The following is a 13,764-nucleotide window of genomic DNA, read 5'->3' as shown; positions in this document are numbered from 1 at the left end:
CTCTTAGTACGGTGCACTGCACACGCTAGGCACTCAATCAATATGAATAATTGACTGATTAAGATAAGATTTCTTCAATAACAGAATTACAGAGTCTAAAGCAAAGGGGATTCTTATCAAGTTCTTTAGAAGAACATTTTGGAAGAGGAACCAGGGAGACCATAAAAAACAGATGTTTGTATTCCAATTAACACCTTTTCAGTCTGCAGCATAGGACTAGTAAGAGGCTGTCTCTTACCAACACATTCCTTTCTATCCTCTGCCACTTCACCAGGACAACCAACTCCATTTGGGCTGTCAGGGATGTCTGGATTTTTACAGGATGAGTATTTTCCAATTATAATAATAATTAATAATTATGGTACTTGTTAAGTGCTTATTATATGCCAAGCCCTGTTCTAAGAACTGGGGTAGTTACAAGTTTAATAGGTTGGACACAGTCCCTGTCCCATATGGGGCTCACATTCTCTTAGTCACTATTTTGTCTGCTCTTATGGGGTCAAATCGTCTCTGAACTGTAGCAACTCCATGGATATAGCTCTCCCAGAACATCCCACCTCCATCTGCAATCGTTCTTGCAGTGTATCCAGAGAGTTTTGTTGGTGAAAATACAGAAGTGGTTTACCATCGCCTTCTTCTGTGCAGTAAACTTGAGTCTCTGCCCTTAACTCTCTCCCATGTTACTGCTGCCCAGCACAGGTACGTTTTGACTTGTAGCAGATTACCTTCCACTCGCTAGCCACTGGCCAAGCTAGAAATGGAATGGGTATGCCTCCGCTTGACTCTCCTTCTCATAGCTGAGACTGGCAGAGAATTGGAAACTCTCCAGTTGTGATCCTGAGAGGATAGTACCCATTTCACAGATGAGGTAACAGAGGCCCAGAGAAGTTAAGCGACTTGCCCAAGGTCACACAGTAGATGTGTGGCAGAGCTGGAATTAGAACGCAGGACCTTCTGACTCACAGGCCCGTTCTGTATCCACTGTCTACACTTTATGGACTCAAGTGCCCTTTAGCTTCCAGGAAAATACTTCTGGGCTCACACCATCCATTCCTGAGATTTTTGAAAGACCATCAGATATAGTTTTTGAATCAATTTGGAGCAACAGAAGACTCCCTTGAAATGGGACACTGACTACAAATGGTCTCACCCAGATCACTTCTCTTTGCTAGAAACAAAGGGAACAAAGGATGCATCTGTTTTTAAATGTGACATTCTTTCCAATGTGAAATTCTTCTAAGTTTGTTGCCATGTTGCCTTTAGCCAAAAGTATGAGATGTTTCATTTTCTGAGACAGAGTTGAATTGTGTGTGTGTGTGTGTGTGTGTGTGTGTGTGTGTGTGTGTGTGTCTATACATGAGTGTGTAGGGGGAAGAGGAGGTAGGAGGCAGTGACTTTGAAAGGCAGCCAAGTAGCTGTGTATTACAATCCTTATATCATCTTTTAAAAACTCTCACCCCTTCCCTCCTCTCCTCCTTAACTTCCATCTCCAAGCACTCACTATCCAATGATTTCTTCCCCTCTGCCTTCAAACATGCCCACGTCTCTCCCATCCTAAAAAACCCCTCTCTTGACCCCACTGCCCCTTCCAGTTATCGCCCTATCTCCCTCCCTTCCTTTCCAAACTCCTAGGAAGAGTCATCTACACTTGCTGCCTCAAATTCCTCTCCTCCAACTCTCTCCTGGACCCCCTCCAATCTGGCTTCTGTCCCCTGCATTCCACCAAAATTGCCCTCTCAAAGGTCACCAATGATCTCCTTCTTGCCAAATCCAATGGTTCCTACACTATCATAACCCTCCTCGAACTCTCAGCTGCCTTTAACACTTTTGACCATCCCCTTATCCTCAGCATGTTATCCAAACTTGGCTTCATGGACTCTGTCCTCTCCTGGTTCTCTTCTTATCTCTGTTCCCATACATTCTCAATATCCTTCACGGGCTCCTCCTCCCCCTCCCATCCTCTTACTGTAGGGGCTCCTCAAGGGACAGTTCTTGGTTACCTTCTGTTCTCCAACTGTACTTACTCCCTTGGTGACCTCATTCACTCCCACGGCTTCAACTATCATCTCTATGCAGATGACACCCAAATCTACATCTCCTCCCCTGTTCCCTCTCCCTCCCTCCAGGCTCGTATCTGCTCCTGCCTTCAGGACATTTCCACCTCGATGTGTACCCGCCACCTAAAGCTCAACAAGCCCAAGACTGAGCTCCTTATCTTCCCTCCCAAACCCTGTCCTCTCCCTGACTTTCCCATCACTCTGGACAGCACGACCATCTTTCCCATCTCACAATCCTGCAACCTTGGTGTCATCCTTGACTCCACTCTCTCATTCACCACTCACATCCAATCCGTTACCAAAAACTGCCGGTCTCATATTCGCAACATCTCCAAGATCCACCCTTTCCTCTCCATCCATATTGCTACCTTGTTGGTTCAATCTCTCATCCTATCCCGACTGAATTACTGTATCAGCCTCCTTTCTGATCTCCCATCCTCCTGTCTCTCCCCACTGCAGTCTATTCTTCACTCTGCTGCCTGGCTTATCTTCGTACAGAAACACTCTGGGCATGTCACTCTCCTCCCCCAAAATCTCCGGTGGTTGCCTATCAAACTTCGCATGAAGCAAAAACTCCTCACCCTCGGCTTCAAAGCTCTCCATCACCTCGCCCCCTCCTACCTCGCCTCCCTTCTCTCCTTCTACAGCCCAGCCCGCTCACTCTGCTCCTCTGCCGCTAACCTCCTCACTGTGCCTCAGTCTCGCCTATCCTGCCATCGATCCCTGGCCCACGTTCTACCCCTGGCCTGGAATGCCCTCCCTCCGCACATCCACCAAACTAGCTCTTTTTCTCCCTTCAAAGCCCTACTGAGAGCTCACCTCCTGCAGGAGGCCTTCCCAGACTGAGCCCCCCCTTTTCCTCTGCTCCTCCTCCCCTCCCCGTCACCCCCACTCCCTTCCTCTGTCCTACCCCCTTCCTCACCCCACAGCACCTGTGTATATTTGTACATATTTATTACTCTATTTTATTAATGATGTGCATATAGCTATAATTCTATTTATTCTGATGGCATTGATACACGTCTACTTATTTTGTTTTGTTGTCTGTCTCCCCTTTCAAGACTATGAGCCCGTTGTTGGGTAGGGACTGACTCCATATGTTGCCGACTTGTACTTTCCAAGTGCTTATTACAGTGCTCTGCACACAGTAAGCACTCAGTAAATACAATTGAATGAATGCATGAATCCTTCAATCAAAAGGTCTAATACATTTTAGGGAGGGGTTTCTCTCCCAGAGCCTACCTATCAAGCAGAAGCAGTACAAATGCTTGAAAAATTCTCAATGGTTGGGGGCATGGGAGCTAAATGGCATGGCTTAATATTATTATTATTATTGTTAAGAAATTATTCTTAACAATAGTAGTAATAATAGCAATAATGGTATTTGTTAAGCACTTACTATATGCCAGGCACTATACTAAGCGCTGGGGTAGTTACAAACAAAATCAAGTTGGATACACTCCCTGTCCCAGGTGGGGCTCACAGTCTCAATCTTCATGTCACAGTTGAGGTAACTGAGGCACAGAGAAATGAAGTGACTCACCCAAGGCTACAATGCAAACAAGTGGCAAAGCAGGGATTAGAACCCATGACCTTCTGTCTCCCAGGCCCACCTTCTACTCACTGAGCCATGCTACAATTCATCAACCCAACAGTAACAAATGCCTCTTTGGTCATTTTTATGTATCCTTTTTTCAGGTAAAGAGAAAAGAAGCTCCAATAAGGAAGTAATGTGGCCTAGTGGAAAGAGCATGAGCCCAGGAGTCATTCATTGATTCATTCATTCAATCGTATTTATTGAGTGCTTGCTGTGTGCAGAGTACTCTACTAAGCACTTGGGAAGTACAAGTCGGCAACATATAGAGACGGTCCATACCCAACAATGGGTTCACAGTCTAGAAGGGGGAGACAGACAACAAAACAAAACATGTGGGCAGGTGTCAAGTCATCAGAATAAATACAGTTAAAACTAAATGCACATCATTAACAAAATAAATAGAATAGTAAATGTGTACAAGTAAAATAAATAGAGTAATAAAACTGTATAAACATATATACGGGTGCTGTGGGGAGGGGAAGGAGGTAGGGCGGGGGGAGGAGAGGAAAAAGGGGGCTCAGTCTGGGAAGGCCTCTTGGAGGAGGTGAGCTCTCAGTAGGGCTTTGAAGGGGGGAAGAGAGCTAGCTTGGTGGATGTGTGGAGGAAGGGCATTCCAGGCCAGGGGGAGGATGTGGGCCGGGGGTCGATGGCGGGACAGGTGAGAACGAGGTACAGTGAGGAGGTTAGTGGCAGAGGAATGGAGGGTGTGGGCTGGGCTGTAGAAGGAGATAAGGGAGGTGACGTAGGAGGGGGCGAGATGACAGAGAGCCTTGAAGCCGAGAGTGAGGAGTTTTTGCTTGATGTGTAGGTTGACAGGCAGTCGCTGGAGATTTTTGAGGAGGGGAGTAACATGCCCAGAGCGTTTCTGCACAAAGATGATCTGGGCAGCAGCGTGAAGTATAGACTGAAGTGGGGAGAGACAGGGGAATAGGAGATCAGAGAGGAGGCTGATGCAGTAATGCAGTCAGGATAGGATGAGAGATTGAACCAGCAAGGTATCAGTTTGGATGGAGAGGAAAGGGCAGATCTTGGCAATGTTATGGAGGTGAGACTGGCAGGTTTTTGTGACAGATTGGATGTGAGGGGTGAACGAGAGAGCAGAGTCAAGGATGACACCAGGGTTTCAGGATTGTGAGATGGGAAGGATGGCAGTGCCATCAGCAGTGATGGGAAAGTCAGGGAGAGGGCAGGGTTTGGGAGGGAAGATTTTATAGAAACAGCATGGTCTAATGGAAAGACCACAGGCTTGGGAGTCAAATGACCTGGGTTCTAGTCCTGGCTCTGCCACTTTTCTGTGGTGTGACCTATGGAAAGTCACTGAACTTCTCTGTGCCTCAGTTCCCTCATCTGTAAAATGGGGATTCAATACCTGTTCTTCCTCTTACTTAGACTGTGATCCACATGTGGGATGTGATAATCTATCTACCTCAGCGCAGTGCCAGAGGCTACAGTGCTTGAGATTCATCCATTCATTCAATTGCACCTATTGAGTGCTTACTGTTTGCAGAGCACTGTACTAAGTACTTGGGAAAGTACAAGACAGCAATAAAGAGAAATAATCCCTGCCAACAGTGAGCTCACAGCGATTGAATGAATGCGATTGAATGAATTCATTCAATCATATTTACTGAGCGCTTTCTGTGTGCACAGCACTGTACTAAGCGCTTGGGAAGTACAAGTCCGCAACATATAGAGACGGTCCCTACCCAACAATGGGCTGAATGAATGAATATCAAGCACAATGAGTCACAGTCAACAAGATCACAGACAGACAACAGTACAAATAGACATCAATGTAAATAAATAAAATTACAACTATATGCATAAGCACTGTGGGGTGTGGGGGGGAAGCAAAGGGAGCAAGTCAGGTTGACACAGAAGGAAGTGGGAGATGAGGAAAAGTGGGGCTTAATCTGGGAAGGCCTCTTGGAGGAGACGTGCCTTCAGTAAGGCTTTGAAGAGGTGGAGAGAAATTGTCTGGCAGATTTGAGGAGGGAGGGCATTCCAGGCCAGAGGTAGGACTTCGGCCATGGGTCGGTGGCGAGACAGGCAGGATGGAGGCCCAGTGAGAAGGTTAGCACCAGCGGAGCAAAGTATGCAGGCTGGATTGTGAAAGGAGAGAAGCAAGATGAGGTAGGAGGAGGCAAGGTGTTGGAGTTTTTGGACAATGGTAAGGAGTTTTTGTTTGATATGGAGGTGGATAAGCAAGAACTGGAGATTTTTCAGGAGGGGTGTGATACACAGTAAGTGCTAAAACAAATAACACAGCTATTATTTATAAAGCAGCAGAACCCTGGCCTTTATTTTCCTTTCTTTTCAGCTTTTCCTCTCCTGCTCTTCTCCCTGCTTCTTTTCCACCCTCCTCCCTCAAATTCTCCTTGACTTTACCTTGTTCAAGTCCCCCAAGTCTATTCATGCCTCACTTAAAATCCAGTGCACTCAAGCAGGCTCTGACACATATGCAACTAACAAGTCAGTCAATTGTATTTATTGAGCACTTACTGTGTGCAGAACATTGTACTAAGCACTTGGGAGAGTACAATACAACAAAAACCAGACACATTCCCTGCCCACAAGCTTACAGTTTACAGGGGGAGAGAGCCATTAATATAAATAAATTACAGACATGAACACATGTACTGTGAGGCTGGGAGGGAGGATGAATGAAAGAAGCAAGAGAATGATGGTCTTCATTTGAATTCCCATGTGAAAGGTTGACTTCCCAAGGCAGGGTGTCCCATAGGAACACTTGGGATTCTGCATTGCATGTGCTAAGATTTGGAATACAGAGGCAGGGCTTGCCAAGGAAACCCTCTCAATCAATCAATCCTATTTATTGAGCACTTAATGTGTGCAGAGCACTGAATTAAACACCCCCCCCATCTTTTGTGTAGACATTTAAAGCATTGGCTGATCTCAGTGGCCATCAGTCAATCAGTGCAAAGGCCCAAGTCCATCTTCTCCCGCGTTTTTGGTTTACCTGACTCGTCTACATTTTCAGTTTCCCTCAGAGGCTCCCTAATGGTGCCTGGCTCACATCGATTGACATTTCAAACAGGCGAAAACTAGGCTGTCGTCTCCTTGCAGAATGAGACTCCATTTATCATGTAGCAAGACAGGGGAAGAGGATGCATCTCACTGTTGCTATTTTGGGGCAGTCAATGTGCTCTATTCCTGGACCAGCCTAGAGTTCTCAGCCAATCAATGACAGAGACATGCCAGCCCACCTCAAATGGCCAATCTGATTATTGTGAGAGGCTTCAAACCTGGTTGGCAGACTGACAGCCTGTTTCTAGCCACTTCACATTAACCTGCACCTGTTTAAAGAGTGAAGTGAAATATACGGTGGGAGGAAGGCCACCTTGGACACTTGCTCAAAAAGCTCAATCTCCATATCCTTATGCTCATCAAAGTTGTCAAAAATGTATCCAGACAAAGATGCTTAGTTTCTGGCCTTTAAAAGTAGATTCTGGAGAGCTCTTGTCAATCCACCATACACCTTGGTTCCCAGCTAGATCAGTGGTTGCAATTACTAACACAACTTCAAATCACCTATGGGACTACTTGGGAATTTTGGCTGCTGCTAGTCAGACAGACAGAGAATCCTGGCTTACAGTACACAGAAGCAACATGGTGCCCTCTGAAGAAAGATGTCATCTAGAAGAACATGCACCAATGATACTGTCCCAGTAAGTATGTTGATGATAGTAATAATCATTCTGGAGAGTACCACAATTATTATTATTACAAATGTTATTATTATTATTAGTAATAATAATAATAGTGTTAAGTCCTTACTATGTACCAAGCACTGACCAAGTACTGGGGTAGATACAAGATAATAGCAATTATGGTACTTGTTAGGCACTTACTTTGTGCCAGGCACTAGGGTAGGTACAAGTTAAACAGGGTGGACATGATACCTGTCTCACATGGGGATCACAGTCGTAATCCCCATTTTACAGATGAGGGAACTGAGGTCCAGAAAAGTTAAGTGACTTGTCCAATGCCAAACAGCAGACATGTGGTAGAGCCAGGATTAGAACGCAGTCCTTCTGTCTCCAAGGCTCATTCATTCATTCAATGGTATTTACTGAGCGCTTATTGTGTGCAGAGTTATTTAATCCTCATTTTACAGATGAGGAAACAGTCACCGAAAAGTTATTTGCTCAAGATCACACAGCAGGCAACTGGTGAAGGAGGGAGAAGAATACAGGCCTTCTGACACCCTGTTCTTTCTATTTATACAGTGTGGAATGGATGGTTGCCCTTATATTGGCCTTTTGGGCCAGCTTTGAATGCAATTTAGACTGACCTAGCATATGATTCAGTTGCACTGAGTTCCCAGAGTTTCCTCCAGACTGCCAAACACCAGTAAAGAGTGATCAACATGGTGTCTTTCTATTTATCATACCAAAAAGGGGCTTATTTGAATGGATCATTACCCTCCTGACACACTTTTCAAATGTATGTTTCTTTTAGTCGCCCCACCAGCTCAGGTTGCTTTGGGCAAATCTTACTAAAACAATCACAGCTCTGCACATTTTACTATTTCTTTCCCCAAGAATTTCCCAGTTCATCCTCACTGAACTGAGTCCCCTTTCATCTTTTTCCATTGGTTCTGACTCTGAAATGGAAATACCATGTCAGAAGCCATTTTCCAAGCCATCACCTGCCTAACTGAAACTCGAGTCCATTAGGGACATATCCCAGTAAACTGGCTGGGAGAAAATCTCCTTCCTGAGAAATGATTAGGTTCTTTTCTTCCACCCTACAGAAGTTGAGGGAACCTTCGAGAGGCCAGGACCAGAAACCGCATGAGAGTTTGGATAGAAAAAGCCCCATTTACAAGCTATGTCCTCCACCCCCGACACTGCTGCACCGATCTGAGAGCTGTCCAGGAATCACTGCAAAACCCCAACCCAGAGTAAGAATTGGAAACAAGTAAGAAATGAGAGACAGCATAGCCTAGTGGATAGAGCACTGGCCTGGGAGCCAGAGGGATGTGAGTTTTAATCCCGGCTTCGCTACCTGTCGGCTGTATGACCTTGAGCAAGTCACTTCACTTCTCTGTGCCTCAGTTACCTTATCTGTAAAATGGGGATTAAGACTATGTACCCTATGTACCTGTATATATGTACATATGTTTGTACATATTTATTACTCTATTTATTTATTTTACTTGTACATATCTATTCTATTTATTTTATTTTGTTAATATGTTTGGTTTTGTTCTCTGTCTCTCCCTTCTAGACTGTGACACCGCTGTTGGGTAGGGGCCATCTCTATATGTTGCCAACTTGTACTTCCCAAGTGCTTAGTACAGTGCTCTGCACACAGTAAGCGCTCAATAAATACGATTGATTGATTGATTGATTGATAAGGGACAGGGAATGTGTCCAATCTGGTTAGCTTGTATCTACCTCAGCACTTAGATCAGTGCCTGGCACATAGTAGCTGCTTAATGGATATATAATAAGCGTGGCTCAGTGGAAAGAGCATGGGCTTTGGAGTCAGTGGTCATGGGATCAAATCCTGGCTCCGCCAATTGTCAGCTGTGTGACTTTGGGTAAGTCACTTAACTTCTCTGTGCCTCAGTAACCTCATCTTTAAAATGGGGATTGACTGTAAGCCCCCCAAGGGACAAACTGATCACCTTGTAACCTCCCAGCGCTTAGAACAGAAGTGCTTAATAAATGCCATCATTACTATTATTATTACAGTGCTTGGCACATAGGATGTGCTAGACAAATACTATAAAAAAGTGACTCTGACAATGAATAAAGACAAAGTAAATGACCGAAGACATACCAGCTTGGGTGCTTCCATTGTATCTACCAACTCTGATATACTGTATTCTCCTAAGGGCTTAGTTCAGTGTTCTGCACATAGTAAGCCCTCAATAAATGCAAATGATGGATTGATTTATTCCATTCAAGAGCAGAGCAGGGCAGGCCCAGCTTCTGCAGGGCTTGCCCTTTCCAGAGTAACAGTTTTGCCCATTTGTCTGACCGGCAGAATAGGCTCTGAGGTTTTTCACAAATGGCTTCAGCTCCCCGCAGAAAGCTCGACTTTGGCTGCCTGTTGGGCCAGGACCATTCCAGAGAGGAAAATCTGAGGGATGGAATGCTGAGCAGAAGTGATGGGACACAAGCCCGGAAACTAAACAGATCCTTTGTTCCCACCCCCCAGCTCATGTTCTGTAGCCAAACACCTGCTGGTTGTGACTCTGAGGAGGAGCTTACCTGCATAAGAGTCTAAGAGAGCTAAGAGCATAAGAGCTAGCTCTCTTTCTCTCTTCAAGGCCCTATTGAGAGCTCACCTCCTACAGGAGGCCTTCCCAGACTGAGCCCCTTCTTTCCTCTCCCCCTCGTCCCCCTCTCCATCCCCCTCATCTTACCTCCTTCCCTTCCCCACAGCACCTGTATATATGTATATGCTTGTACATATTTATTACTCTATTTTACTTGTACATATCTATTCTATTTATTTTATTTTGTTAGTATGTTTGGTTTTGTTCTCTGTCTCCCCCTTTTAGACTGTGAGCCCACTGTTGGGTAGGGACTGTCTCTATATGTTGCCAACTTGTACTTCCCAAGCGCTTAGTACAGTGCTCTGCACACAGTAAGCGCTCAATAAATACGATTGATTGATTGATTGATTGATAAGAGTCCCAGGGCTCCTTTGCTCCTCTCTCTGCTTGGGTGTGGGATCTGACACTTTGGCTGGATTCCTCAGCCCTCATTTCAGCAATGCTAGGCCAAGTCAGAGGCTGCCTAGCCTAATGACTGTTCGGTCTGGGAGTCAGGAAACAATCTCTCTAATTCTAATATGTTGGGCAAATAATAATTGTGGTATTTGTTAAACATTTACTATGTCCCAAGAGCTGCACTAGACGCTGGAAATTCTCAGCTGTGTGACTTTGGGCAAGTCACAACTTCTCTATGCCTCAGTTACCTCATCTGTAAAATGGGGATGAAGACTGTGAGCCCTGCTTGGGACAATCTGATCACCTTGAAGCAGCGTGGCTCAGTGGAAAGAGCACGGGCTTTGGAGTCAGAGGTCATGGGTTCGAATTCTGACCCCACCACATAATAATAATAATAATGATGGCATTTGTTAAGCGCTTATCATGTGCAAAGCACTGTTCTAAGTGCTGAGGATTTTACAAGGTGATCAAGTTGTCCCACGTGGGGCTCACAGTCTTAATCCCCATTTTCCAGATGCGGTCACTGAGGCCCAGAGAAGTGAAGTGACTTGCCCAAAGTCACCCAGCTGACAAGTGGCGGAGCCGGGATTTGAACCCATGACCTCTGACTCCAAAGCCCGGGCTCTTTCCACTGAGCCACGCTGCTTCATGTCTGCTGTGTGACCTTGGGCAAGTCACTTAACTTCTCTGAGCCTCAGTTACCTCATCTGTAAAATGGGGATGAAGACTGTGAGTCCCACGTAGGACAACTTGATCACCTTGTATCCCCCCCAGCGCTTAGAACAGTGCTCTGCACATAGTAAGCGCTTAATAAATGCCATTATTATTATTATTATTGTATCCTCCCCAGCACTTAGAACAGTGCTTTGCACATAGTAAGCGCTTAACAAATGCCATCATTATTATTATACAAGATAATCAGTCCCACATGGGGCTCACAGTTGAAGTAGGAGGGAGAATAGGTACTGAATTCCCATTTTACAGTTGAGGGAACTGAGGCCCAGAGAAGTTAAGTGATTTGACCGAGGTCACAGGGCAGAAATGGGGAGGAGCCAGGATTAAGAAGGCAAATCCTCTGACTGCCAGGCCTACTCTCTTTTCACTAGATCATGCTGCTTTCCACTGAAGTAATTTTATTTCAGGGCCTTCATCTTGTAATACTGAGGCTAAATTACCTTCCCCTCCTCCTCTCCTCCTCCCCATCCCCCCCACCCTACCTCCTTCCCCTTCCTACAGCACTTGTATATATATTTGTACGGATTTATTACTCTATTTTACTTGTACATATTTACTATTCCATCTATTTTGTTAATGATGTGCATATAGCTTTAATTCTATTAGTTCTGATGATTTTGACACCTGTCTACATCTTTTGTTTTGTTGTTTGTCTCCCCCCTTCTAGACTGTGAGCCCGTTGTTGGGTAGGAACCGCCTCTATATGTTGCCGACCTGTACTTCCCAAGCGCTTAGTACAGTGCTCTGCACACAGTAAGCGCTCAATAAATACGATTCAATGAATGAATGAATGAATTATCAACCCTGCATGCGACAGGAATGGACTGCTCTGATGATCTTGTGTCTACTTAAGAACATAGCATAGTATTTATGCGTTGTAAGCAGTTAATTAACTAAAGATCCACCAATTCTCATTTCTTGCTTAGGGTCCTTCTGTCAGTTCACACTGAGAGCTGACTCCTTCCCTGCCTTTGCCTTTAGATCTTTTCAAGATGCGGGAGGGTTTCCACAGCTCCCATAGGGGAGCAAAGGGGAGAGAAAAGGTGTCCTGTTTCCAAATGAATAACCACTGTGCAGGAAGTAGTGTGGCCTAGTAGATACAGAAGGACCTGGGTTATAATCCTGGCTCTGCCACTTGTCTGTTGTGTGACTCAGGCCCGCTACTTTACTTCTCTGTGCCTCAGTTCCCTCATCTGTAAAATGGGGATTTAGACTATGAGCCCTATGTGGGATAAGGACTGTGTCTAAGCTGATTACCTTGTATCTACCCCAGCTCTTAGAACAGTCCCTGGCACACAGTAAGCACTTAACAAGTACCACATTTATTATTGTTATTATTATTATTCATTCATTCAATTGTATTTATTGAGTGCTTACTGTGTGCACAGCACTGCACTAAGCGCTTGGGAATATCTTCTTGAAAGTTTTAAATCCCTTCCTAAAATGGGTAACTTGTCTGTTTGGATGGTTAGCCCTTTTCCTCAGCGATGATCATTCTGGAGACTCAGTCAATGGTATTTTTTGACTGCTTACTGTGCAGAGCACTGTACGAAGCACGTGGGAGAGTTTACAATACAGTAGAGTTGGTGGATACAGCGCCTGCTTTCATGGAGTTTACAATCTATTGAAGATGTATTTGCTGAACTTCTCACCCTTTAGTAAGGGAGTGGAATAGGAGAGGACTTCTGTACTGGAATTCTCCCTAAGTTCTGAGCAGTGTGCTTTCCCCCAGTGGGTCATTAATTAGGACTTCACTTATCACAGGAAGGTCCAGGCCTCTTTGCATGCACTGCTTGGCAGGCATTTGGGATTCCCGCTGCCCATGGCACCTACTAAAACAGTCCCAGGCCTGGGCCAAGCTTTTCAAATTGTGCCATTACCTCAAGCGCAAACTTTTTGCAACATACAGTCTTACAGGTGGATAGCTTAATTACCACATTAGTCCTATGAGGGGCTTGTGGGAAACTTGCTGGAGAGAAGCTGTAACCTCCAAGAAGCAGACGAGTTTTTTTAAACAACATAGCTTCTCTAAACTGTTAGCTCATCTCTAGACTGTTAGCTTGTCTGTAGACCGTAAACTCGTTATGGGCAGGAAACGTGTCTGCTAATTCTGTTGTAGTTTGTACTGTTCCAGGTGCTTAATACAGTGTTCTGCACATAGTAAGCACTCAGTAAATACCACTGATTGATTATGCAGGTGTGATGAAGGAGTAGGAAGATGGGGAAGCAGCGTGGTCTAGTGGATAGAGCATGGGCCTGAGAGTCAGAAGGACCTGTGTTCTAATCCCAGCTCCGCCACTTGTCTGCTGTGTGACCTTGGGCAAATTGCTTAACCTCTCTGTGTAAATGGGGATTGAGACTGTGAGCCCTATGGACAGGGACTGTGTACAACCTGATTAGCTTGTTTTTCCCCCAGTGCTTAGTACAACATGCGGAACATAGCACTTAACTAATACTATGACCAAAAAAAGGAAGTTTGGGGGTTTAAGGGACAAAACCCCCAATCATCCTGTGGACTTCACTCCTGCTGACTCAGGTTGGATTGGGGAAGAGGAAGAAAGAAAACAAGCAGACCGTTGCTGGGAATCTCTGGCTTTCATCCCAACTAAAAGTAGATAGTTGGGAAAAACTCCATTATGTGTCTTTTAAATCAAGAACCATGAAGC

The 13,764-nt window shown here is 45.1% G+C and overlaps 1 non-coding gene across 1 annotated transcript; it reads right to left on the bottom strand.

Moving 5' to 3' along the window:
* Positions 1-709: 709 nt before the first annotated feature.
* LOC119929200 lies at positions 710-847 on the bottom strand. Its single transcript, XR_005451336.1, has one exon. It is a non-coding gene; the product is annotated as a small nucleolar RNA SNORA7 (small nucleolar RNA).
* Between the last annotated feature and the right edge of the window lie 12,917 nt (positions 848-13,764).

This window comes from Tachyglossus aculeatus, chromosome 5, assembly GCF_015852505.1.
Source record: "Tachyglossus aculeatus isolate mTacAcu1 chromosome 5, mTacAcu1.pri, whole genome shotgun sequence".
Lineage (NCBI taxonomy): Eukaryota > Metazoa > Chordata > Mammalia > Monotremata > Tachyglossidae > Tachyglossus > Tachyglossus aculeatus.
This window is presented reverse-complemented; position numbering and strand designations above follow the sequence as displayed.